This window comes from Myotis yumanensis, unplaced genomic scaffold (assembly GCF_028538775.1).
Source record: "Myotis yumanensis isolate MYYU_CA2020_CCGP unplaced genomic scaffold, mMyoYum1.0.hap1 SCAF_2, whole genome shotgun sequence".
In the NCBI taxonomy this organism is placed as follows: Eukaryota; Metazoa; Chordata; class Mammalia; order Chiroptera; family Vespertilionidae; genus Myotis; species Myotis yumanensis.
The window spans coordinates 213533987-213561429 of record NW_027223753.1 but is presented as its reverse complement, the minus strand read 5'-3'; the positions used below and the strand labels follow the sequence as shown (position 1 = coordinate 213561429).

At 44.6% G+C, this 27443-nt stretch overlaps 1 protein-coding gene across 2 annotated transcripts in view; it reads right to left on the bottom strand.

The window, feature by feature from the left end:
• HLCS (holocarboxylase synthetase) overlaps nucleotides 1–27443 on the bottom strand; it is a 157817-nt gene that overhangs the window by 48479 nt on the left and 81895 nt on the right. The gene's annotated exons all lie outside the window — the stretch shown is intronic.

Sequence of the window (27443 nt, the reverse complement as noted above, 5' to 3'; positions counted from 1 at the left end):
GCCAGGGCAAGCATGTAAGTTTTATATGTAAGTCAATGTGGCCAGTGAAATGTGTTGACAGATACAGGTAATGAGCCATCTCAATGGAAGTGGAGAAACAGCTCTGATTGGTACATGCAAATACCCAGTCCAAAAAATCCCAAGTGCATACATATAAATTTATTTTGTTATAAACAGCCTGTTTTCCCACTCATTAGAATTCAATGTTCCAGAAGCAACTGATAACCCACATAACTAATTTCAGAAATGGGTATTATTTTATCCAGATGCCAGATAACTATCTCACCAGCACATAAGAGACCAAGAAGAAAAGATGAGAAGAACAGTTAACCTTGTTTTATCATTTGTCCCACCACAAGTAAAAGTAGCAAGAAATACCTCCCAAAGTTCCTTTCCCTAAAGTCTATACCAGTGGTCAGCAAACTCATTAGTCAACAGAGCCAGATATCAACAGTACAACGATTGAAATTTCTTTTGAGAGCCAAATTTTTTAAACTTAAACTATATAGGTAGGTACATTGTTACTAACTTAATTAGGGTACTCCTAAGGCTTAGGAAGAGCCACACTCAAGGGGCCAAAGAGCCGCGTGTGCCGATCGCTGGTCTATACTGATGAAGGGGTGGCCTGGCGTTAGAGCGAGGCACCAGAACCCACGCTGACCTCAGATGAGGGTCAGACATGACTCATTCCGATGTACCACAATGACGTCACCAAAGGCTCGAAGGCCACATCCACTAGTAACATAAGCACTTCCCACTCCTTGCTTTATACCCACGTGTAAAGGAAATAGGTGGTAAGATTTCCTTTTCCATTATTAGTAACCTTTTCTTAAAAAGCCTAACGATGACACTAATTACTTAAGCAAGGATCAAAGAAGTCAGCTGCTACCACTGCTCAGTTCCCAGTAAGACTTCCATTAGCGAAAATTAAAGTTGGCTTTCCTCCTTCCTGGCAATCATTCAAAGCGACTTTGGCTGCAATACACCATGCCTGTCTTGAAACATTCCAGACCAAAGAGCAATCATTCGATAAAGATTAAGATTAGATTAAAATAAAAGATTAAGCATTCGATAACAGGATGTATCCCATACCATATTACTTTCAACATAAGAAAGAAACTACTAACGTGGAATCCTTCAATGTAAAGATAAATTATAAACATTGATAATTTCCTTTCTACTCCCATTTGGAATTACTCTGGGTTTACCATTTGTGTCTTTGCTCAGTCTGGATTTAATTGGTTTCTGTGCCTTTCCCTATAAAATTGAGTCTTTTCACCAAATGACCTTGCATTTGCCTTAATTTGATTTTCTGGGTTTACAGGGTTTTCATCTTCTAAAAACCATTACCTATCTTGTGCCACAGTTGTGATCAGACCTCCAACATTTGTCTGACTATGGCTCAAGATTTAAACTCCTTTAAAAAGAACTGAAATCTCTTCATTCTCAAGCACTCACCTATTCTGCACCCACAGGGTATTTCTCCCCTCACCCCACTCCTCCCCCACCTTCTCCCTCCACTGCACTGGGGCTTCTTGTCTTTGACAACATGCAATTCCCCGAATAAAGAAGACTGGAGTTTTGTTACCAGCGAAACGAACTTTACATTAGAGACATCCAAATTGTGTGGATTTGGTATAAGCTTCTTTCAAAAAGTACTACTCCATTACTAGGAATGTTTATGCCTAAAAAGAAGATTCTGTGTTCTATTGTGTCAGAAGCTTTCAAAGTGCAATTGTTCAATTTGCAAACTGCAATTGGTTAACCAAGCTAAACTTAATTAGCCCAACGCAGCCCACATCAAACCCCAGTGTTTGATGTATTCTGCGAGGTGTCCAAGCCGCCTACAGCTGTCTAAGTGCCACAATGAAAAGACAGCGAGGCTTAGGTCTGGGAACTGAAATGAGCTGTTCTAAGTGGAGCTTTTCTTCCATTTTCTAAGGCTGCACCGCTCTGACCTTCTCCAAATCAATCCTTTGCGGATTAACATGTAAAGCAGTGTCGAATTAATTTCAGAAAGGGAATATGAGATCAGCCTAGGATCATACAAAACATCTAACTCCTAAATACACTAATGCTTCTAGCCATTCAATGAGAAGCTGTCAATAAAGGAAAAAAGTCGGGGAGGGGGCGGCCCGGAGGATTTGAGGGTTGGAGCAATCTATCAGACTAGTTAGCACATTGCCTACTTCTGTGGCATGGCTAATGCATTCCTCTAGAAGTTAATCCTATTTCTAAAGACCCTCCCGCTAGGAGCACATAGGCCGTGATGAATGAGAACTAAAATGCATTAAAATTCTCAACAACTTCACCAAAAGGCACACTATTAGATTCTGAGTGTCTACAATGAGACGGTTCATTAAAGGTGCAGGTCTGAAAGAATCGCTTTTGTCCCTACACATTGAGGAGAGAGGGTCCAGTGTGTCACTTGTGACACCTGCAGCCAAAATATTTTTACACTGGGTTGTGCAAGTAATCACATGAGAAACACTACAGGAAATAGCAAGGGAAGGCCCTCTGCCATGAGCAAGCTTCAACGCCGTTACTATGCGCCCCACTCAGGGGAGGATGTGCGTCCTCACAGCAGTAGCCTCACAACAGTCATTAAACCCACTTTTAAAAATCAGACATGGAAGAGCACTCAATTTCCCTTGAAGCAGCAGCAGTGTTTGAACACTTCTCTTTCTCTCCCATTGTATTTTGCTTGTACTCAATTAAGAGATAACTTGGCCATTTATCAAGATGGAGTCAGGGCTGGGCATTTATACAGGCATTTAAGACAGCTTTTCTTACAGGCGGAAATCTGCAGCTAAATCTAGAAGATGGTTAACAGTGGCGGGCCTAGTACTGATGGAAATTACATCTTGATGAGTTCATTTTTAGTCCTGGGAAAAGGCTGGACTACCCTCGAGAATGATTATGATAAATTATAAAGCAATGTCAATTCTAATACCAGAAACACCAAGAACAAAACACTGTGAGACTATGGAACTGACAGGAAGCAGCAGGTGAGGGGGCTCTGAAGACAAAAACACAGAGGAGGGAAGCGACCTAGAAATGGGAGGGACTCCACAGCGTATTTGTGGAAGGAAGGCAGGAAGGCAGGAAGGCAGGAAGGCAGGAAAGCAGGAAGGCAGGGAGGGAGGGAGGGAGGGAGGCAGGAAGAAAGGAAGGAAAGCAAGAAGGCAGGAAGGAAGGGAGGGAAGAAGGGAGGGAGGAAGTTTTCCTCTTTCAGTGTGAAACACAAAATTCAGCAGAGGGGTGCCCTCTGAGAGGGGGGAGCAGGGAGAGACACAGTGGAAGGGAGAGAAGCACAGGTGGAGGTGTGAGCATACCCACTTCCTGTGTTTCCTAACTCACATATGTGCAGCATTTGTTCTTTGGTATGAATCAACACTATGCTGTAAAAATTTGAAAATAGTCCCTCCTTCCGACCTTTCCCTTTCTCATCAGCATCTGTCATTTGTTTGTGATTTAATCAAACCCACTGTTTATCATCTAAACTATGTTGCATCTGAACAGACTAATCATGGCTGTATCATTTACAGAGAGCTTCTAACACAGAACCTCTAATTCTCACACTCCTTCAAGGGGGTGGCATCTTCGTTCCAGATAAAACACCTGAAGCTCAGAGAGGGCCAGTTGGCTGTAAAGGTCACACAGCTAGCAGGCACCAGACAGGATGGGACTGCGATCTGCCAGACCAAAATCCAAGCTCCTTCCACTTCTCTATGAAGAAAAGATCTGTCCATTGTAGAAGGAAACATGGAGTAACAGAATTTTTAAGAATCACAAGTAATTCTACCATCTCATGTAAGGACTGGAGTGGAACTAGATTAAGTCTCTTACCCCCAAATATCTGCCATCCACATGTCTTACATTCCACTCCCAGACTTGTACTTCGCAGGTCAGAGCCGCTTTTGTCTTCTGGATTACCCTGAGAGAGGCAGCCAAAGCCCCAGGAACCAGAAGCAGCTATGCAGGTGGCTGCCCAGTGGAGGAGGAGGGGCAGGAGAAATATAGCCCAGAAAGTGGCATGATGAGTGAAGAGTGGGAGGCGACATGGCGGCCTGGACTGGGGCCAGCCCTGGTGCCTGGGACCTGAGGGGCTCTAGCAAGTGTGTAAAAGGATAAGCCAGTTATCACTCAGGGAGGCATGATCCCCACAAAAGAAGGGGTAAAACAAACCAGACACTCACTTTACAGCGTAAGGAACTATGAAATGGGACACAGTCCACCTGCATGTCGGGAGTTTTCTTTCACTCGGCTCTTACATCACTGGGGAAGGTGGGCATTGTGAGGGGCGGCTGGACGCTGTGTCCAGTAGACTGTTTCCTTTGGCAGATTTGCTGTAATTTCCATGCTCTCTCCATCTGCCTTTTGTGCACAGTAAGAGCACGTGAGGATTAGGAAGAACAGAGAAAACAACTGTGTTTCAATGGTTGAACCACTGCCGAGAAGACTTAGAAAAGTGAGTTGACTTAAATTGCTAAGACATTCACTCATCCGGTTAACTGGCATCCCCAGCTGCAACCATCACCGTCATACTCATCAAAAAATAAAAATTGGTAGATTTGGCCTTTACCAACTCCACAGAAAGAACCCTGCTCCCTGAATCTCATGTTTTATGTTTTGCTTAACAGTGATCTCAATGTTACACTTTAAAATAAGGTATCAGTACCTCTCTAACCCAGATGTTCACATTGTCACCTCCTGGGTACTTCATTAATGTCCTATATGGTATTTAAGCATTTGTTTAAAGAAGAAAAAAAACACTTCAAGTATTTCATCTGAATAGATTGAAGACTTGCTACTAAATTTTTAGTACAAAATAGTGATTACCTAAAACTGACATAAGTTTTAAGACAGAAAATCTGGGCTATAAGAAGCAGGACAGAGAAGAATGAAAATGTGTTCTTTAAAAATGAAAACTGTGGCCAAAAAATGGGAAAGGATGAGAAGTGAGGGGAGATGAAGAGGAAGGGGAGAAGTGGGAGAAACGAGAAGAAGGGAAGGAATTAGAAGAGGAGGAACTGACACCAGGGTGTAGGGTCCTGCTATAAGAGGCACAGGAACCCGCAGAAAGCATCCCTGATGAAAACTGAGAGCTGAAGCCAGTTGTCTTCACCTTCCCGTGTACACCAAAGGAGCTAGTCAGGCCCTGTACAAGTAATTTAAAGGACTGCTGACACGCTTCCTTGTGAGTGCTATCTCTATACATAAAAGGCTAATATGCTAAGTGTCCCTCCTACCGTCCGACCAGTCGCTATGACACGCACTGACCACCACGGGGGCAGATGCTCAATGCAGGAGCTGCCATGACGCACACTGGCCGGCACTATGGACCTGGCGCCGACAAACCAACACTTGACTTCCCCCAAGTGGGATACAGGCCCCACCACCACCCCAGAGCGACACCCCACCAAATCGCACCCAACACTGTTAACACCCCATGACGCAAAATGCGGCCCACAGCCCAGCCCAGCCAGAAACGGTCACTGTGGGCTCCAGGTAATGATGTCATGTAGCAACGCCCAGTTTCCTCTTCCTAGTGACTAGCCTCCTTGGAGTTTCTTCAGCCCAGGAACACAGATGGAAACATTTTACACTTTAACCAAATGTCTGTGAAGCATTTTCCCCTGCCTCATCTCATTTGATCCTCACAGAAGTCCTGGAGTAGGTAGATAGGAGACTCGGTAGAATCCTATTTTCTTTTCATTAGCCAAAAATGGAGATTTAGAAAGCTTAGAAACTTGACCTGACTGAAAAGAAGAAATGGTGGACCCTGAAAATGACTTCAGGTTTTCTCACTGCACAGAATATAGTCAAACACTGCTGCAGTTAAATATTTTACCCTTTATTCTCCCTGTGTGATCTACAATAATAATCTGCTTTGTGTTGATATTTACTGCTGTGTTGCTGACAATTACCTGAAAGAGAAGTTGGGGTCCTTCACTGGGCTGGAAAAAGTTTAGCTAAATCAGAAAGCAGGTCTAATTAAGCAAGTTTATTCTATCCTAATATATAAAAAGCCAGGGGCCGTCACAACCAAAACAACCGGACGGACAACCGAACAGCAGGCTGAGTGGGGCGACCAGGCCAGCAGGTGGGGGGCGGTTGGGAGCAACCAGGTCGGCGGAGGGGGGTGGCAGTTGGGGGCAACCAGACCGGTGGCAGGGGAGGGGGGTGGGTAGTTGGGGGAAACCAGGCCGGCAGGGGGGGGCAGTGAGGGGCAAACAGGCTGGTGGGGAGGGCAGTTGGGGGCAACCAGGCTGGCAGTGGAGGCAGTAAGGGGTGACCAGGCTGGTGGGGGGGGGCAGTTGGGGGTAACCAGGCTGGCGGGGGGGGAGGGCAGTTGGGGCCACCAGGCCAGCAGGGGGGGCAGTAAGGGGTGACCAGGCCAGTGGGGGGGGGCAGTTAGGGGCAACCAGGCCAGCGGGGGGGGGGGGAGTTGGGGGCGACCAGGCTGGCGGGGGGGGGGGGCAGTTAGGGACAATCAGGCTGGCAGGCAGAGGTGGTTAGTGGTGATCAGGCTGGCAGAGGGGCAGTTAGGGGCGATCAGGCAGTCAGGCAGGTAAGCAGTTAGGAGCCAGCGGTCCTGGATTGTGAGAGGGATGTCCAACTGCTGGTTTTGGCCTGATCTCCGGGATCGGGCCTAAACCAGCAGTCAGACATCCCCCAAGGGGTCCCGGATTGGAGAGGGTACAAGCTGGGCTAAGGGGAACCCCACCCCGGGCATGACTCTCATGCACGGGGCCTCTAGTATATATAAAAGGCTAAGTTGACTCGCACATGCATGATACATATAAAGCTCTCACGCCAATCGCATGCGTGTGTTTCGATCTGTCATTGTCGATCGTGAATTTGGTTGACACTTCTATTATAGAGAAAGGGTGAATAGCGATATTAAAATATTTCTCCTAATTAATTTCTTTTCAATGTGCATGAATTCACGCACCGAGCCACTAGTGTGGTAATAAAGGGCCCACCCTCATCTAATGGATAAAGCACAGACTTCACAAAGAATATCCACCTGACCTTTGGGTTTTTTTCCAATAACATTTTTTTTTAAATACATATTTTATTGATTTTTTATAGAGAGGAAGGGAGAGGGATAGAGAGTTAGAAATATCGATGAGAGAGAAACATTGATCAGCTGCCTCCTGCACACCCCCCACTGGGGATTTGCCCGCAACCAAGGCACATGCCCTTGACCGGAATCGAACCTGGGACCCTTCAGTCCACAGGCCGATGCTCTATCTACTGAGCCAGACCAGTTAGGGCTCCAATAACATTTTGATTTTAGAATAATTTTACATTTACATTGTCTTAATGCCATGGCAACTACAGTGTAACGTCTTTGTGATGGGCTTAACGCAGGTGGCGGCACATACACATATGCCCTCCCAAGTCCATCCAGGGACAACTTGGTTGGGAATATACGGATATATAGACACACATGTAGGTGCAGCTGTAGTACCTAGATAATCCTTACCACAAATTCTACTTCTTGTGTATTTAAAAAATACAGTTATGTAGGCCAATTATCCACACTTGGAAAGTGCTCTGAAAATGGAAAGGTAAGGACAGGACAAGGCTAACTATTTATGTTTAGTCATAGCAGCATAATGATTCAAAATGAAGGTAACTGGGGGGAGAAAACTACCAATAAAAATAACATTTACTTCCACATACAGTTAAAAGAAATGAAAACACCCAAGTAGAAGTTACTTTATCTCCACAGGACTTGCCTGAGCTACAGGTCAGGGCCAAATCACTCAGGCTTTCTCAACTTGTGAGCATGGACTTCTCTGCTTATTTTTTTTTTTAAACATTGCCAAACACAATAATGACCAATAATAGCTCTTTTACCTAATCTAAGACCCCATTTACCATAGTATACTTGCCAATTTCAGAAGTGTTAAAATGTGTTTTAGAACTGACGAAATAGTAATCAAATTAAACCCAATCCAATCCAAACTACATTCGCTATTTATTTGGATCATGATGTACCATGCCAGGCAGAGAGTGGGAACTAGGTAAATATTTACTGAATCGATGGATGGCCAAGGGTGTCATATTCATTTGTTAATATGGAATTACTTGCTTTTGCTGACACACCATCTTCTCTTCCCTCTGAACCTGGCTATGCCTGGGACCCCCTACCACTTCCTTCCTTATAAGGAACTATTATTATGGATACCTCTTCATCTATACATGATTTCCCTGTAAACTTGAAATACTAATTTGTCAACTTCCTTCAAAGATTCTAGAAGATTCATTGAATGCTTTCATGTACTCTGCACTTTTAATTTGTGTATGTGAGAACCTGGTCTATGACAAGACTAACCACAGCTCCCTTACCAGCTTCAGATGTACAGGATGTGTGCGCTCACCTTTTTTCTCTGTTCCTGCACGGGGCAAGGAGATGGTGGGCTGCATGTATGCATGACTGTGCACCAGGGCCGGGCACATGCTATGTAATTTACTTTATAGTCTCCGACCACCAGATGTACAGAGTCAGGGTCACCTGTGTAAATGAGACCCAACTGGGTCTTTGTGTTTGCATTATCTAGGTAAATATTTCTCTGCATTTGAACTATGTAGACTAGGCCTATTTAGCTATTTCCTCCTCCCATCCATGGAGGACAAAACTCAATTCATTGTCCTCAGAGGTTCTCTGTGTATCTAACTCTGTGACATCGAGAGAAACGAAAGAGCATCGGCTCCATGCCTGCTGGAACCAGCAAGGAGGACAGGGGGCAGTGACAGAATTAGTATTACAATATCAATTCTCAACGGGAAAACAAAACAAAACAAAACAAAAAAAAACAGGGGAAAAACCACGGTGTCAGATTTACCAGGGCACTAACCCTGCAGCTTCCCTGGCAGCTCAGGTGGAGAGACTTCTGTCACAGCACAACGAGATCCATACCTTCACCAGGAGAGCCGTTCACAGGCCCACTGACTGCTTCCCCGCTGCCATGCTCACCAGGCCAAGGCCACCTCTGCTATCTCCTGTAGACTGTCTGCTTCCTGCAGGCTTGCCTTTGCTCATGTTATGTAAGACTCCTCCACCAGGGACCTTATGAGAGCCAGAACCAAAGGCAAGACCCAGTGAGAGGCACAAATACAGCAAAGAGAATGAAGACACATGCAACCTTCCTAACCATGGAAGAAACCAAATTACAACAATAAAGGATGGCAACTTCCTCTTCCTCAAGGTGCCAGCCAGATTCAAACCACCGAAGAGTACCAGCTGAATGGCTGCACTTTGTGCTGGTGGTGCTTTGTTAAGGGCAGCCCCCTAGGAAGCACTTTGGCGTGATGATCTACGGGTTTATGGTCTTCAACAGTGACCTTGCTCCTTGAGTTTGTCCTAAAACTTATTTTTCAAAGACATAAAAGACTGGCACAAAAAATGTTCAATGTAGCTTCAGAATGACAGAAATTTGAAATTTCCTAAATATCCAACAGCACAAAGACCATTAAGAAACATTATGAGCAACTGATCAGGCCACTCTGCCTACTGTCTTAGCCTTAGCTCTCCCCAAAAAGAGCCTGAAGCTAGGGCTGCTGTGCAGGTAGTTTATTCTGGAATGAAGGTGAGTGGAAACTGGGGGGACTTCTGCGGAGCTAGCTAGAACATGCCTCAGACTCATGTGCCCCAGGGTCGGAAAAAGGGAGCATTAACCTGCTAGCTGCCATCCCAACTGGTCAAGGCGTGCCCAGTGGGAACACTCTTCCCAGGAGAGCCTGGATGAAAGCTAGGTGGACTCCGGCAGGGCCCCACATTGCTGGGGTCGGAGAACCGTCTTAACCACGGGGGGTGGGCGTCTGGTTACACCTGTACGAGGCTGGCTGCTACAACAATGGCCCAGAGAAAAGATGAGTCCAATACAACTTTACTGAAATTTTTAACTAGAGGTGAAGTGCCAACACTGGAGCGTGGTTCTAATATAAAATTTGGTGAAAAATAAAAACACACAATTCTGTCCACACTAAAATTATATCACCATGAAATGATTTTTGCTTCTAGGCTTGGCTTGAAATAGCTTTTGGAAAAATGAAAATAAATGATGTATTGACTTATTATGATGATATAATTTTTTTCTTTTATGTATTTTCATTAAAACATAGTTTGTACAATAAATATGAAACATTAAAAATTAAACCAACCAGGATCTCTAAGAACTAGTCTAGTTCAGTACTTCTGAAATTATATGGGTCCCACAAAGTTTCCAAAATGGATGTTTCTGATAATCTCCCAACAATTTTAATTTAGTAACTAATATAGCTATCTATCATCATTACTGACAAAATGTACTGAGTAATTGGGCCCAGACTGAGCTGGGTAAACACTTTGCATGCATTATCATATTTAAGCCTGACTTCAAGTAAGGTTAAGTGCCTTTATTTTACAGATAAAATGACTACAGTTTAGAAAGAATCAGTTACTTGATCAACAAACCATGACTTTGCATTACACTGCACACCTCATGAAATGATTGTCAAGCCTAGACGAATCTCAGTTCTTTTAAGCCAACATTTGAAATACATAATCACCTTTTACTACTATTGATTTAAGTACTTTTTCCAATGAATGAACCTTTTAATCCCCATCCCCCACATGACAGAAAGAGCTTTTCACCTGTCAATCTTTAACATTTAACACCTGTCTCTTTTGTTCTTAATTCCCCTATTTCCCATTTTACTATGTTGCTGGTGGGTTGTCTTTTCCATATAAGTTAAAGGTATGTGCCAAACACCAACTTTAACTTTTTTCAGTGACAAATTAATCCCATCGAGTTTATTTGTAATTTGGCATGAAAATATTCATAAAATGTAACTAAAAATATACACATGATCAAGTATAACCCTTACTGACTGTGATACAAAGAGAAGGTGGGTGCCCATGCGAGGAGGCCTCCCCTCAGAGAGGGGCTTAGGAAAGAGCAGTCCAGGCATGTGGGGCTGCTCTTTCCAGGAGGATGGGAGGCAACAGCAAGCAGGCACATGAAGGAGACATTAGCGCCCGAGCCAGAGATAAAAGGAAGAGCTGGGCTGAATTTGCAGAAGACACACAGGAAGTGATAGATCACTGGTGCCTATGTGAAGGGTCTTTAAAAAAAATTTTTAAAAAAGGATCTTGGATTTGGTCCAGAGTTTGATGTGGCACTTTACAGGGGAACCACCTCAGCAGAAGCATTGAGGTAAAGTAAGGGGTCCAGAGTTAAGAGGCCAACAGGGAGGGCCTTTTCTGAAGATCAACTTTGGGGCCAAGATGAGAAGCTGTAAGAGGAAGGACTTGATCACTCGAGGACACAGAGAAATGGGATGGCCTAAATAGAGTCAATCTAGAATATGTCCCACTGGTTCAAATCCTGTACCTGTTTAACCCTAAAGACCAAGCCAAAGCCCTACTCCTCTAAGAAGCCTTTGCAGACCCCCAGGGGGAGGTAAGAAGGACTGGCACCCCGAATCCTTCCAACTTCCTTCTAGGGTGCCTTCCTATCCTAGAGGATGAAAAAATTAAAAATGGCGTTCCCAAACTCCCTGCGTGTAATGCTCTGGAGGCAGCTGACATAAGTTTGCAACTAGATACAATCACATAGGATTTGGAAGAAGGAAAAGAGGTGGAGACACCTCCTGCTGCTTCGGATGCTGTGTCGAGCATCCCAAGGCCACAAGCTTCCTGCACGTGAGTGGGTGCAGCAGCGGTAGGACCTGACCCCTGGTCTCAGCTACAAGGTGCGCTCCTAAAGTGAGCAGGTCCATTAGCAACCGTGACTCCTCTTCCTCAGCGGTGGGCTGCTTCAGAGGCTGTTTTCCAGGTCATTCTTGGAGCTAACCTAGTGCCTTCAGCCCTCTCATTGATCTGCCATGCATCCAACCACCCTGCATTCAATCCCTTTCGGCTCAAAAGATCTGGAACCAAGCCCTCCTTTACCTCCAACTCATACCAGGCAAACAGTTCTACTGTGCGGCAATTTCTAGAATGGCTACATCAAGTTGTACATCATGACTTGTATTGTGAACTTTTCACAACACTGTGAATGAAATACATAATTAATATAATTATTCCCATGTTACAAATGAGGAAGCTTGTCTATGTTTACACGGTTAGCAGTGGAACTGGGATTCCATTCTGCTACCCTGCGCGCCCCCCCCCCCCCAAGTAAAGATTTAGACAGTGACTACAGAACAAAGAAAAAGAGAGGGAATGGAGGTGACACAGGACCCAGTGTTGGCTTAATAAGTATAAATATGATCTGGATATGTTTATAGGCAAAAGGAATACAGAAGAGTAGGAAAAGAATGGCCAAATGTGTGGGTAAAAAGAGTGCTAACAGTAGATCTGACGAGCTAGATAGTGAGAGGGAGCGTGGTGGACAGCAGGGATGGTGCACTCAGGACACCTAAGAGATCGCTGAGAACACAAACAGGATGGCAGGCTAGGAAATGGAGGTGTCTTGTAGAATCCACGAGGAGCTTGTACTTGAAGTCTATTGGCGGGGGGGTTAAATAATTCCCATGGCAGAAAGAAACTCAGTGATGAGTATTTTTCTAGTCTTCCCATGTTTTGAGAACTGAAGAAAGGATATTAACTTTTGTTGTATGAGCTGATCGAAGTTTGATTCAATAGATTAGGAAGGAATTGAATAAAACCAGGTATCAGGATAGAACATATCAACCAGGAGGAAACACTGCTCATGGGACTGAATTTCTTAAAAGAATACTCACACTTTTATCTCTCCAGAGCTTCATACTTGGAAACTGGTAGTACTTAGTTTGTGGAATAAATGAGTGGTTGTGCTGCACTAGAGCAGGCAAGATCAACACCCTGGAAATGTGAAGGACGTGCTGAATACAACTCTGCTCAAGGGGAGCCCTTGTCTTTCCTTCATTTTCCCTTTTTAGAAGGGGATAATGGCCTATTCAGCAATTCTTCTTTTTCTGACTATAACATAATACCATATTTTCAATAACAGTAAAACAATTTGCATTAGAAGGTGTTCTTCCATCTACCAGAGTTAATTTTTTAAGTGGATAAGCAATTAAAGATGTCAAGTAGATTAAAATTGATCCCTAGCATAAAAGTTGTGATCAATAAAAAACAATCTGTAAATTTGATTGCATAAATCCTTTTTACTTAAGTCCACTATAAGCATAATTTTCAGGATCACTCCTTTGATCTCACTTACTGGAAAAGAAAATGTAATAAAAATACTGCTGCAGAACTTAGTTTTCAACAAATGACAATATACCTATTTTAAAATTTGAACCACTCATGCAAGACAGATGTGTGATTATCAGACCATACTGCTAATCATGGAAAATGTGTGATTAAAAAGACCCTTGGGATCTAGCCAAGCTCCTAAACTGGTATAAAAAAATGCTCTCAAAAACGCAGTGCGCTTTATGTAACTGGTTTCACCAGCCCCTTCCTGGTTTCCACAGTTTGGCAACTTCACACACTGTCCTCAGGCTTCCTGCTGTGAGGTTTCAACTAACTCACCCACCAGCCACCTCTCCTCACCCCACTTAGTTGCCATTTCTACTGAACCGTGACACTTCAGATAACATACCCAAACCCCACGTACTGTTTTACCTGCCAGACAGGATGTCTTGCTGCTCAGTTTAAAAGAGCAGCTCATCAGTGTTCAACTCTTGGTTCTACTTCTCATCAGCACCTCCTCCCCCCTCAGGTACCCACCACATTATCTAATCTAAGGACATTTTCACTCGGTTCAGTAGCAACTGTTGTATCATTTACTATTTGTCTATAGGTTCACCCTAAAAGCTGATATGCATACTATGACACATATTTCACATTATTAACTATACTAGAGGCCCGATGCACGAAGATTCATGCAAGAATGGGCCTTCCTTCCCCTGGCTGCCAGCACCGCCTGTGCTTGGCCTGGAGCTGCCTTTCCGCTTTCCCATGCTGCCCAGAGGCACAGAGCAGCTGAGGCAGTGCAGAAAGCCTGCGTTGTCGCCATGGTGATGATGCAAGCGTCCTGCCCTGCCCCCAGCCGCCTGCATATGCAAATTAACTACCATCTTTGTTGGGTTAATTTGCATACACACTCCTGATTGGCTGGTGGGTGTCACAAAGGTATGGTCAATTTGCATCTTTCTCTTTTATTAGTGTAGCTAGGTTTTACTTAGAATGAGACAAACAGTACCCTAGTGTATTTCCTTCTCAATGGGCTCCCTGTCATTCAATGGCGAATGCTTCTAGTGCCGAAATAAAAAAGGATTTTTTCCTAACAGATACTGTTAACTGGTGGGTTGAACGGTGCCCCTCCCCGCAATACAAGTCTGTGTCCTACTCCCTGGAACCTGTGCATACTCCTTGCCTGATAAAAGTTCTTCGCAGATATAATTAAGGGTCCTGAGATGAGATCATCCTGGACCTGGCGGGCCCTAAGCCCTCCTTTGAGGCAGAAGAGGAAAGGGCACAGGTACAGGAGGAGCCGGAGGCAGAGGCTGGAGAGGCGGGGCCGCCGGCCAGGCAGAGCCTTGGACCCAACACAGTCATTCCCGGGCTCCCTGGTCACCAGTTGCCAAACATCACATTTACGTTGCTTTCGTGTGTGAAGAGTCAACAAATGTGTCCTCAACTGCAAGTAAAGGGAAAACAAACACGCCCCTCCAGGAGTCCTCAGCGCCCCGCGCACCCCGCCCCCCTCCCGCGGAGGGCTGTGAAGGGCTGGGCATAGCCTCCCGCGCTGACTCCGGCCTCACTGTTTGCGGGGCACTGGGTCCCTGTGAACCGGCTCCCTCAGCGGACACCATGCGACCTGGAGCGCGCAGAGCCCCCACAGAGGAACAAACATCCAGAAAAAGATTCGCTCCAGCCCCGGACTCGGGCGGAGATGCTAACGTCCAGGAAAGGCAACGGAGGATGCGGACTTACCGTCCCGCCCGAGGGGGTACACCGGGCGGAACCACGGGGGAGGCTCGAAGTGAGAGCACGGCGAGGACTGAAGACGCCGCACCCGAAGGACCACCGGGACTGCGACTCAGCTGTGAGGAGAAGGGCTCCTTCGCCTGTCCGTCCGGCCTGAGGGAGACCGGCTGGCACATGGCGGCTCATCAACATGCTTAGTCGTCACCTGGTTTCTTTACGCCATTACCTGACTCCAAACGTGCAAGTGAATGTCCTTCTCTAACTGGGAGCGGCTGCTTTGAGCGCCACGTCCAAGTGAGCACGTGAGCACGACCAATGGAGGCCGAGGGCCCCAGGCGCCCCGTTCCTCAAGAGACTAAGCACTAGTGTGACCTATCGCGAGAAAAACCAACCACGAGTGTGTCCTATCGCGAGAAAAACCAAGCCTGAGTGACCTATCGCGAAAATGGCCAACCACGAGTATGACCCACAGCAAGAAAAATGGAGGCTGGCTGACCTATCGCGAGAAAGGCCGAGAGCGAGTGGCCTGGCATTCCTATCGCGAGAACAACGTGTCAGAAACCAAGAGCAGGGTGCGCATGCCTCGGTGGTCCGCAGGTTCAGGCGATGTACGAAGAGGCTCTTCCGGAAAATCCTTCAAAGGCTTCCTATTCTGAGCGCAAAATAAACTTTCAGGTTGAGAAACGAGGCCAAGTTCTTAAGAAAAGTGCAGTGATGGCCCAGGAACTGTGTGGCGTCAGGACGCAGGGAGCGCTGGGCGTTGGAAGTCATCTCAAGGAGCCTCCTGGGTGCCCGGATGAAGGTCTTCGGCCTCCTCTCCTGGTGCCCTGTGGCCCCGCCCCCTGGACCCCCTCTCCCACCCCCACACCCCCGCCCCACGGAACCCCAGGGGTGGAGAGGAGCCCATTCCCGCAGAGCAGGCAGCTGCTTCCAAGATTTAAAGCCAAGAGATTCCAAGGCGTCTGACTCTGCTTATCAGGAAAGAACTTGCAGTTTTGTCTTTTCCAAATGTGACAAAGACTTTAATTTCACATTCTGTCAGGAGTTCCATGGAGCCAATTTCCAGTGCCGAATACTCCTGGGTGAATCCCACAGAAATCAGGCGGAAAAAGCAGCAATCATAACTATCACCTTTGGGGTCAAAATTTTGATTAAAACCAACTGACAACCAAAATGCGTTCTATTAGCGGTAAGATTAAACCCAGAACATATGTCAAAGCTGTACTGTGAGGTCACAATTCTCTAGATGACAGTTGGAAGCAGTAATTTTATAACTGGGCCCCTTCCATAAACCCAAATATAGTTCAGACAGACACTGTGGACTCCAGGGTGATGCCCGCTCCGTGCAAAACCCTGGGGAGTGCTGCTGTCCCGGGGCCTCCCCCCCACCAGGCCCCATGGGGCTCCTGCCCTGCGTTTATGGACGTGGGCGCGGCTCCCAATCCAGGGCTGGGATCAGGTGTCACAGGATCACGGTTCTGCACGCTCGGGATCAGCTGTTCTTAAGCAGACATGCCACTTGAGTGGTCTAATTGGCCTCTATAAAGATGTCATGATTTGCCAGCAATCATCAGCACCAGGACATTTTTAGACACGAAAATATCCCTTCTGGCACGTCAGAGGTGATGATGCCTCTCGCTTTCCGTGGGTCTTTCGAGCCTCGGTCGTAGCCACAAAGAGCTGATTCCCATTTTATTTTAATCCAACCAGGAGTCACCTGGCTGATAGGCATGCTCTGGCCGACCATGCCCACATCTGACTTCTCTTCTTACTCAATCATGTCATGCGAAGACGCCCATGGCCTCTCCCCAGCTCCCATCCCCAACGCCACTGTCTGAATTCTCATCCTTATTATGGTTTCCTCCGATTAGTGAGATCATCTCCAAAAACATCCCCAAGTCAATCCACCTCTCTGGCTCGCCACTGTCACAAGATTGTTCTGGAACACAGCCCTGCGGGCATACTCAAAGGGCCAAAGGGCCTTTATGGTCAGCCCTTCCGTCCAGGCAAGTTAATCTGCCTCTTAGCTGTGAAATAGGAACAAGAACTAAGCTCACCAAGGCTATGACTGGACTACTATTTTGTTTATTAATACAGTGAAAATCCTGTTGTGTTTTAAAAAAAAAAAAAAAAAAAAAAAAGGCAGTTAAGTGTCAGGGAATGGCCTAAGCTGCTTTCTCAGGTAGCAGGAACTGTATGGAAATGTTTGCTGCAGATGGTAAAGGTACACTAACTGGATGGCCCTTATGTTCTTAGAACAGGGTCGTGCATATATTGTTTAGAAAGCTATAAGGGTTTGTGAAGCCCTAAAGCATTACAAAAACTGTGCACTATGTTTTAAAGGTTTTTATCAACTGAAGAACCTTTTCTAAGTAGAAACTTCTACGAACAGGCAACTCGAAATCACCCCAAATTTACACCGGAACAAGATTTAGACATTTAAACATACAACACAAAAGACAGCATTTTGGCCATGTCATGCCAGGGAATAATCCACACACAATGAAAGTGGCTGAATGATCAATCTCAGCAAAAAAAAAAACAAAACCCTTATTACTCAAGAGGGCGTTAATGCTTAACTTGTCCAGTGGCTGCTCTTACCACAACTCCACCTCAAACTCACAGCATTATCGGCAGGAACAGAATGACAGTTGTTTAAAAATAAAGATCCTTCCCCCAGAGAAGCTATTCTATAGAAGAACAAACATTAGTAAGAACCGCAGCAGTCGAGCAGGAAGAAATGAGTGGTAATTTTCACACATTGGAAGAGTTGGTTTTTCATAAAAGTATAATTTTAGAGAAATGTGTAAGTCAGCAGTAATCACGAAGCCGTATCAAGCTCAGTAATGAAAGCCACTTTTGTCTCGGTGGGCTCGGTACAGCCCAGCCCCTGCTGGAACCCTGATATGCCGTACAGCTAACCAAGTCCTTACACTGCGGTGGGAGCAGGGACGGCAAGAAAATAGAAATTGAAAACAAAATGAGTAGGCTTCCTGAAACAATGCCAAAATCGGAATAATCCTCGGGTAATGACCATGTATGCAGTTGATAGCTTCCCAAGTTTTTCTTTCCCCACTTCTTAAGTAACCTGGGGATCTGGGCCAATTTTAAAGCCAGAGAATACTTAGGAGCTATTTTTAGGTCATTTCATGCCATTTTTAGTTGACTAGTGTAACCTGGGAGGCACTTTCATTTCAGAGCAGCCGAGGAAGCACGCCTGCGCGCTCCCTGTGCCAGAGCCAGATGCCAGCGTCCACCCTCCCAGGAAACTCGCCAGTGATAGGCCATCGCCCTCACTGCCACCAGCTTCTTATGAATGTGAGTTTTCTTTCCTTCCATAGCGGGCTCAACGGTGGCATGTTCTCTCCCCAAAACATATGTCATGTCCAAATGCCCAGATTCTGAGACTGTTTTCTTAAAAAAAAAAAGTGTGTGTGTGTGTGTGTGTATATATATATATATATATATCTTTATTGATTTCAGAGAGGAAGGGAGAGGGAGAGAGAAAGAGAAACTTCAATGATGAGAGAGAATCATTGATTGGCTGCCTCCTGTACAATCAGGGATTGATCTGGCAACCCAGGCATATGCCCTGACCGGAATCAAACCGCGGCCAGGCCTGAGAATGTTTTCTTATTTGAAAAAAAAGGGGTGGGGGATCTTTGCAGATGTCATTAAAGATCTTGAGATGAGATCATTCTGAATCCCAGGGTGGGCTCTAAGTCCAAAGGCATGCATCCTTATAGGAGGCAGAAGAGAAGCCAGGCACACAGGGGAGGCCAAGGCCACATGAAGACCGAGGCGGAGGCTGGAATGATGAATGTACAAGCCCTAGAAGTCCAGGAGCCGGAAGGCGCAGAGAGCAGACCCTGCCCTGGAGCCTCCAGGGAGTGCGGCCCTGGCCACGCCTTGATTTGGGGCTTCTGGCCCCCAGAACTGGGAGAGAAGGATTTTCTGTGGTTTTCAGCCACCCAGTTTGTGCTCATTTGTTTCAACAGCCCCCAAAAGCAATACGTTCCAGACACACAGATAGACTAGTCTCATTTCTAAGCAGCAAAGAAACATCCCTTCACCAGTAACAGGGACCAACTTCCCGTCTTCAGGGCAATCGCAGCATTTGGCCTCTACAATGAGCCTGAATGGCATTGGACACGGGCACTGCCTCACATGTTCAATTGCTGTGCGAACACCCATGGTTGGAAAGACACAAGAGGTCAACGTACAGCATTCGTCCCACCCACCTCATAAAACAATGACCCGTTTTTAGGGTCACTTTAGTAAGTACTGCATTCGAGGCACAGAAAGCTTGCTGCAGTCAAAGGTGGATGGCTTTCAGAAATGAATCTGAAACTGCCGACCATCTCCCTTACATCCCCAGGTTAGGCGGTGGCTGCCTCTACTAGTAAAATCTCTCTCAAACACATTGTAATGACCATTGTTTTGTGAGGATTTGCCTTTCTTTCTACAAACAAACACAGCCACACTCTGCCTGAAGGAAGGAGTGCACCTCTTAAAAGGAGGGAGGAGACCAGGGAGCAGCCGGAGGAGAGGGGGCTGTGGAGGAGCAGGTCCACAGGGGACGCACACAAGAGACCAGAACTTCAGAGCCGACGCTCAAAACACAGGCAGAGGACGTCAGCAGGCACGTCGAGGGAGAGGTCCAGACAGTCCAAGTGTCCACAGGAAGACGGCCCAGCTCACTGTTGATGTCTCACATGCACATTTCTGAAATTTCACAAGGTGTTAAGATGCAAGGAGAAGACCCCGCAAACCCAAACACGGATCTGTGATGATGTGGTACCTGTTTTCCAGCCCAACTACATCAACACAGGAAAACTCAAGATAGGGACACAATGCTGCTCATCAACTTAAATGATCAACTCTAAAGTTAACATTTACGTCACTGGATGCCAAGAGTACTAAATAGCAAAACTGTTACTTAGCTTCTAAATGCTTCACTGTTAATTTGCTAGCACAGCTTTAGAAGTGCTTTCCAAGGGAAAAAAAATTGCAAATATAAACAAACTCTAATCTTCAGTAAGACTCCATGAGTCATAATAAGGGTTTAGGGATGGATCTGAAATAGCCCATAAACAGGAAAGGTACGCATGGACTGACTTCAGAAAGCTTTAACATCTTATAGATTTACTTGTTTCATCACTAATTTTTACATAATCATAGAACTGAAATAGGCACATTCCTTGACTCTTAAATTTGGTTTGAGGCAAAAATGACTAGTACAAAACACAAAAATAACCTATCACTAGAAAAGTGAGTAGATGTTTTTGTGTTTTTGTTTTTAAATCTGGTCTACTTTTACTATTGAAGCAGTATTACTTCCATAACTATTGATAGAAATTCTAAAAACGCTTCCATGGGAAAACATCCAAATATCAAAACAAGTTTCACCTTAATCTTAATATATAAAGATATTATATATAAGGTATTATTGATATATTAATGATTACATTTGAAGACTTTTTAGATTGCTTCTAGTGAAATTATGATATACAAAAATGATAACTGTCTCCCACATTTTAAAGGAGGAAATTATAAAATAATGATCTTAAATAATAAGAAGGAAATGCAGGCTATATCACAATACTGTTTTTATACTAAATTTGTAATCCTCATTTAAAAAAATTCATTAAGGTTATTTTTCACAGAGGGATGAAGAAGCAATATGAAGATAAAACTTGAAGAAGGGTGAATATTATAGTTTGTGAATTATATCTCAATAAAAGAATGAGAAAGGCTTAGGCAAACACACACAAAAAATGTTTGGGAGGCATTTACTTTTTCATCCTACTGCCATAAACTGAAGTTGTTTCTTAATTTGCCAAAAATATTTTAACTCAGTTGGCTCATACTTAAGTTTTAATGGATTGAAAGTGTCAACCAAGGTATTCTGTTGGCTTTGAGGTAACTGCAAACAAAACAAATAAATCATTGTTCAAATATTAGAACAATTTATAATGTATATAAAAGGCTAGATTTCATAAAATTTGATAATAAATAACAACGGCCCTGTTATCTAGAAGTCAGATACCGCAACTTCTTTGGATGACGTGCCGACTTAATCAGCACTTGAATATGGCAGAGTCAAGGGCTGCACAACTCGGTGGCTGGGACTGGGGTCTGTCCTCAGGAACATAAAACCTCGGACGAATTACAGCCTCTTGGCTGCCGTCTTCTCCTCGTAAAATGGGGACAATGCAATTTATGCCTCAGGTGACTAATGCGTGTGAAAGCACCAGGCACAGTGCCTGCCCGCAGTGGGCAGCTACAAATGTGAGCCGTGGCCCTAAGTGGCCTGGCTCTGTTCCTCGGGTCAGGCCAGGCACCCTAGAAATCCTTGTTGTTGGTAACACGAGGTCATCAAGTGAGAATGCTAGAATGGATGCTCAAAGTACTGACCCTGAACTCTCCTCCATGACTGGCTGGAAAACAGCTTGACGGGCTGAGCAGAAAACCACCGAGGCTGACATACGCACACCTTGCAACCCAGATCGCCTCCTCGGTATGTACTCCACAGAAAGGTCCGCCAAAAGCACCAGACCGCTCATAACAGCGCCATACGCAGCAGCCCCAAACCAAATGCCCAGCAACAGCAGAATGCACAGACTGTGGCATATTCACCCCATAGGGTATTTGACAGCAACGAAGATGAACAAAGTAGGCAGATGTAACCATGTGGATGAACACAAACAGTCCATGTGTATGTTTCCATCTGTATCAAGTATAAAACCAGGCAAAACTAGGATGGTGCTAAAACTAGGACAGTCCCCACAGAGGGGGACAGGGACCAGAATGGACCATGGCAGAGGCCTCTGGGATGCTAGACTGGTCTATTTCTTGATCTGATTACATCCATGAGTTTAGTGTAAAAATTAAAACAGTGCACCCTTAGGATATGTGCATTTTTGTATGCATTTTATACTTCCATAATACTTTTTTATTAAATATATATTTTTATTGATGTCAGAGAGGAAGGGAGGAGAGAGAGATAGAAACATCAATGATGAGAAAGAATCATTGATCTGCTGTCTCCTGCATGCCCCCAACTGGTGATCAAGCCCAAAATCCAGGCATGTGCCCTTGACTGGAATCAAATCCAGGACCCTTTAGTCTGCAAGCTGACGCTCTATCCATTGAGCCAAATCAGCTAGGGCAGTGGTCGGCAAACTCATTAGTCAACAGAGCCAAATATCAACAGTACAACGATTGAAATTTCTTTTGAGAGCCAAATTTTTTAAACTTAAACTATATAGGTAGGTACATTGTTATTAACTTAATTAGGGTACTCCTAAGGCTTAGGAAGAGCCACACTCAAGGGGCCAAAGAGCCGCATGTGGCTCGAGAGCCGCAGTTTGCCGACCACTGAGCTAGGGCCATAATACTTCTTTAAAATCTACCTCTGCTGCTGAAAAAAGTCTTCCTCGCTCAAGGTTATGTGCCAAGAGCAGCACATACCACTGTACTCCCCAGCCCTGAATGCCATGGGCCTCCATCACCTCACCACCTGCTGGGCGGGAACACAGGCCAGATACAACACCTTCTCCCACCCATGATTTCTTCACTCACTTCTAAACCTGGCATCTTGCTGTTGCTTTTCACATGTTTGAAACTGGGCACGTTTCCCTGCCATATTTCTTCACTCCGAGACTTTGGCTATCTCCCAATGGAAGGAATTCAGGATCCAGAGCTAAAATGAACCTATGGACACCACACTCTTTCCATTAAACACATCTTCCCTCAGGCAAGTCGTTTAAAAGGAGTATCTACTTTAAAGACACAATTTTAAAGGAGTTAATCCTTAAAAGAGTAATTTATTTGTAAGCAATCGAAATGAATGCTAGCAATTTATAGAATTTTCTAATTATTAGGTATAACTCATACCATATCAACCTCAGTAAAATTTATAAGGTATATGCAATGTTGTTTTAAAATATAAAGCATGTAAAAAAATAAAAGTCTCTAAAATGTTGTACAGTCAATTCTAAAACATCGGAATGACTATTTCTTTGGACCACTATGCATGAGAAATAATTCCTTTTGAAAGTAAACACATCCTCATATAAGAATATTTCAGTCAATAGTGGTCCCTCTCAGAGGTGGTGCCCAGGGGTTTTTTAGGGCAATAAAAATACTCTGTATGATACTACAGTGGTAGATACATGTTACTATACATTTGACAAAACCCATAGAACTGTACAACACAAAGCTTGAACCCTAATGCAAACCACGGACTTATAATGAATAACATGTATTAATACAGGTTTATCAATTGTTAGAATGTTACACAAGATGTTAAAAATTGTTACGCAAGGTATTAGTAATGGGGAAATTAGGGTGGGGAGCAGAAGGAGAGGGAATATATGAAAATGCTACTTTCTGTTCAATTTTTTATAAAACTAAACTCTATGAAGTCTATTAATTAAAAAATAAAATAAATACTGCTCCCTCCCAGCTTTTAAGATTTGCACATTTGATGTTGCTGGTTTTGCAGGAAACGCCTCATCTATAAGACAAAACCAACAGGAAAGAACAAAAGCTTTTGCACATTTTCAAGGGTTTACGACTGACGATGCATAAGTTTTTTCCCCCACTGTTAGTAACTATACAGACACAATTTTCAAAATGCATTAGGGAGACCAACTATCATGGGTTTGTCTTTCTTTTTCTTTTTTTTTTTCCTTTTTTTTGTACTGGGCTGGCATACTGTTCTTCTGTGTAAGAAAACATAATGCAAAATGTATTCAAATAAAAGCAAGAATAAGGGTCGACTTTAATACCTCAGGGAGAAACCCGATCGATGGGTCCATAAGGAAAGATGTATGCATTAGGTGCTCCCTAATTACCACTGCTTTGGTGGGCAGCAGTGTTGGTGAAACAGATGTTGCAGACCTATTAAAGAACGGGTTTCAAACATCTGCTTACAATTTCAAGGCAATTGTAAATACAGCAGAGAAGGTCAATTGGGCCAATTAAGGCCGATGTGCAAATCCACCTCCGCAGGTTGCTCCTCGAGCGTACATGGACTTGAGTTTTTATGCTTCTACTTTCTTCCACCACCAGTTTTTTTAAACACAGGAAATAAGTTTAATAACTTTTGTACATTCTGATTGTGATGTTTTAAAATAGCAACAAACGTTCTGTTTAAGGCATCAACTACACACCTTTTCCTGCCCTTCCCCCACCCCTCCCGGCAAAGGGGGCCGCAATCAGGTTACCAGGGAGGCCAGGAATACCCGGCAGGAGCAAGGGCAGGCGTCACCCTCAGAAGTCACTACTGTGATGCCCTCACGGCCCCTCACCGCCGTGCTGATCAGCAACATTTGCTATTTCTACCACAGGCCCCTTCCCCGGCCTCAATGAGAAAACCATGAGGCTCCATGACCAGGAAAACAGTGGCAAATGCTCCTCGCCTGACCTCAGCTGCAAAATCTAACCCCCACTCTGAGACCTCTGAAACGCTAGGGCACCACGGGGACCATCGGCTACACGAGGTGGCTCTCTGCGGCCCCGCGGTGACGCTCAGGGAGGCTCCGGCCAGCCCAGCGAAGATGTGGGGTGTTACACCCCACATTACTAGGTAATTTTTGTTAAAGCTGAAGGGTTACTTTAAAAAAAATTACTGAATTTATTGGGTTGACATTGGTTAATAAAAGTATATAGGTTTCAGGTGTACAATTCTGTAACACATCATCTGTAGATTGTATTGTGTAAAAGCTGAAGGAGTAATAGTTTGTTTTTTAGGGTCACTATGTAGGTATAAATGTCCACGAACCCCCGGGACCAAAACGGCCTGCTTTGATGGTGATAAGAAACCAGCCTCACTGACCTTCTTTCCTGCGCGCCAGGCTGAGGCCACAGGGGAGTGTTGGTGGCCCAGGTGAGGGGGTCTAGGTTAGAAAGACCTACATTCTCAGTGACCTCAAAGTTTGCTTTTTCACCTATAAAATGGGAATACTACCACCTCCTAGAGCAGTGGTTCTCAACCTGTGGGTCACGACCCCTTTGGTGGTCGAATGACCCTTTCACAGGGGTCGCCTAAGACCATCCTGCATATCAGATATTTACATTACGATTCATAACAGTAGCAACATTACAGTTATGAAGTAGCAACGAAAATAATTCTATGGTTGGGTCACAACATGAGGAACTGTATTTAAAGGGCCAGAAGGTTGAGAACCACTGTCCTAGAGCTTTAGAAGTTGACATACAGTTGGCACCAGTGAGTGCTGATTTCCCAAAGCTGACAGTAGACACTCAATAAACGTTGGTTTTGTGCCCTCCTTCTGAGACCTTCCGGACCTCCATCAAGACTCTTCTAGGGGCCCAGCCTGCTTGGCTCACTGGTTGAACGTCGACCTCTGAACCAGGAGGTCACAGTTCGATTCCCGGTCAGGGCACATGCCCAGGTTGTGGTCTCGATCCCAGCGGGGGCCGTGCAGGAGGCAGCCAATCAGTGATTCTCTCTCATCATTGATGTTTCTATCTCTCTCGCTCTCCCTTCTCTGAAATCAATAAAAATATATACATATATTTTTTAAAAAACACTTCCAGGGGCCTGACCCTGTGTTCCCAAACAGAGGAGGAAGGTCTCTTCAGTTCCTACTTGTTTGTTCAGGGGAAGGTCTACTCGGCTGTGTCGTCGCTGATGTTGTTTTTACTTGCTTTGTAATTCTGGTGAAACGAGAGTAGATCAGGGGTCCTCAAACTTTTTAAACAGGGGGCCAGTTCACTGTCCCTCAGACCGTTGGAGGGCCGGACTATAGTTTAAAAAACAACTATGAACAAATTCCTATGCACACTGCACATATCTTATTTTGAAGTAAAAAAGCAAAACGGGAACAAATACAATATTTGTATTTGCATGTGGCCCCCGGGCCGTAGTTTGAGGACCCCTGGAGTAGATAATGAAAGGAGAGAGAGAGAGTCCTAAAGCAGGAATCCTTCTGCAGGATGGAAACAAACAGCATTCGGAACAAAGGAAATGCTGAAGGGAAGTCAGTAGGACACAGTAACGAAGTTGAGAAAGAACTTTTTCTTCTCCTGTCCCCTTTTCACTTTTCAACCTTGAGGCTCCGCTCCCTCAGGTCTGAGCAGGAATAAAGAGCCCTGCTTGTCCAAACAGCCGCTAAACCTGAGAGCAAACAGCTCGGCTCTTCTGCCCGTTCCTGTCAATACCCCGTCTCCGCCCGCTCGGCCCGCAAAGCCAGCTGTGCCGCGCCTCCTCCTTCACCCGCCTGCGAGGGGATTCCACAGGCCGTTCCCAGAACAGCCCTGGCGATTTTTGTCGCCTTTTCAAAAAACACAAAAATCTGATTCACGTGGCTGTCTGTTTCGGCTGCCCAGCTTAAACTTATTTTAAAAATTCCCCTTAATAATAAATAGTGATGCTGAGGATATGATACCACTGCTGCCGCAATATAAAGTGATTGTTTTTCTCTTGCAACAAACTATCATAGTTTTATTGTTGAAAAGCTTTGGGCAGCAACTTTAGGAAATGGCAAAACTATCTGGGGTTCAGAATATACAATTGGCGCCAGACACTGGGAATGTGTTTTACGTGGAAATGGAAGTTTGGAGGGCAAAATCTACCTTTGTTAATTTAGCACAGGACCTGGTTTACAAAGTGATTACTAAGAGCTGGTAGTCAGAGAAGCAAAATAGAATCAAAGTTATCTGAACGCTAGTGTAGACTCTTTTCTACGAATCATTTACAAGGAATTCCATAGAGCTAACAGCTCACACAGAAAGTTACAGTAAGCATTTAACAGTGGGTATAAATATCTTATTTAGTACTTTATGTAGTAGATATTAATAGCATCTTCTTTACTATCCTACTAATCGGTCTCAATTTGTTAGAATTGCATAGAAGCTAAGGAACTGATATCCAAACTACCTCACTAAAAATTTCCCCAAAAATAATTTTTATTTTAAAATTTGGATATGGTAAATTGTGAAACCAAAATAACATTTGGGTCAATACTCCAAAGAGTTAGGATATCAAGGAGAATCCTCTTGCTAATGTTCTATATGCCAGAAACACTGCCTCTCTATTTCTTTTAATAGGATTTATTGTTTTTCCCCTTCCTGTTCTACAGCAGCAATACATATTCACAGAAGAAATTTTAGAAAATTCAGAAAACCACAAAGAAGGGGGGGGGAAGTCTCCCATAATTCCATCCCCCAAAGAGAACTGTCTGGAACACATTCTGGTACACTCGTTCGTTGCCCTTGAGTGTATGCACAAACCTTTTCTTTACTTTTTTAAAACAAAACTTGGGCCATACTGTGGGTATTGTTTTTGGATCTGTTTTTACGGGTTTCACCAGCTAAGAAATTGTTCATTAAGTCCTGTTCTGAGGCACCGAGGCTTTTTCTGGACTATAAACAGTGGTGCAGGAACATGCAGACACAGGGATCTACTTCATCTTCTTGGATTAAATTCCCACAGAGTGAATTGTCGGGTCAAAATATATGCATATTTTAAGGCGCGTGTTACACAAGACAC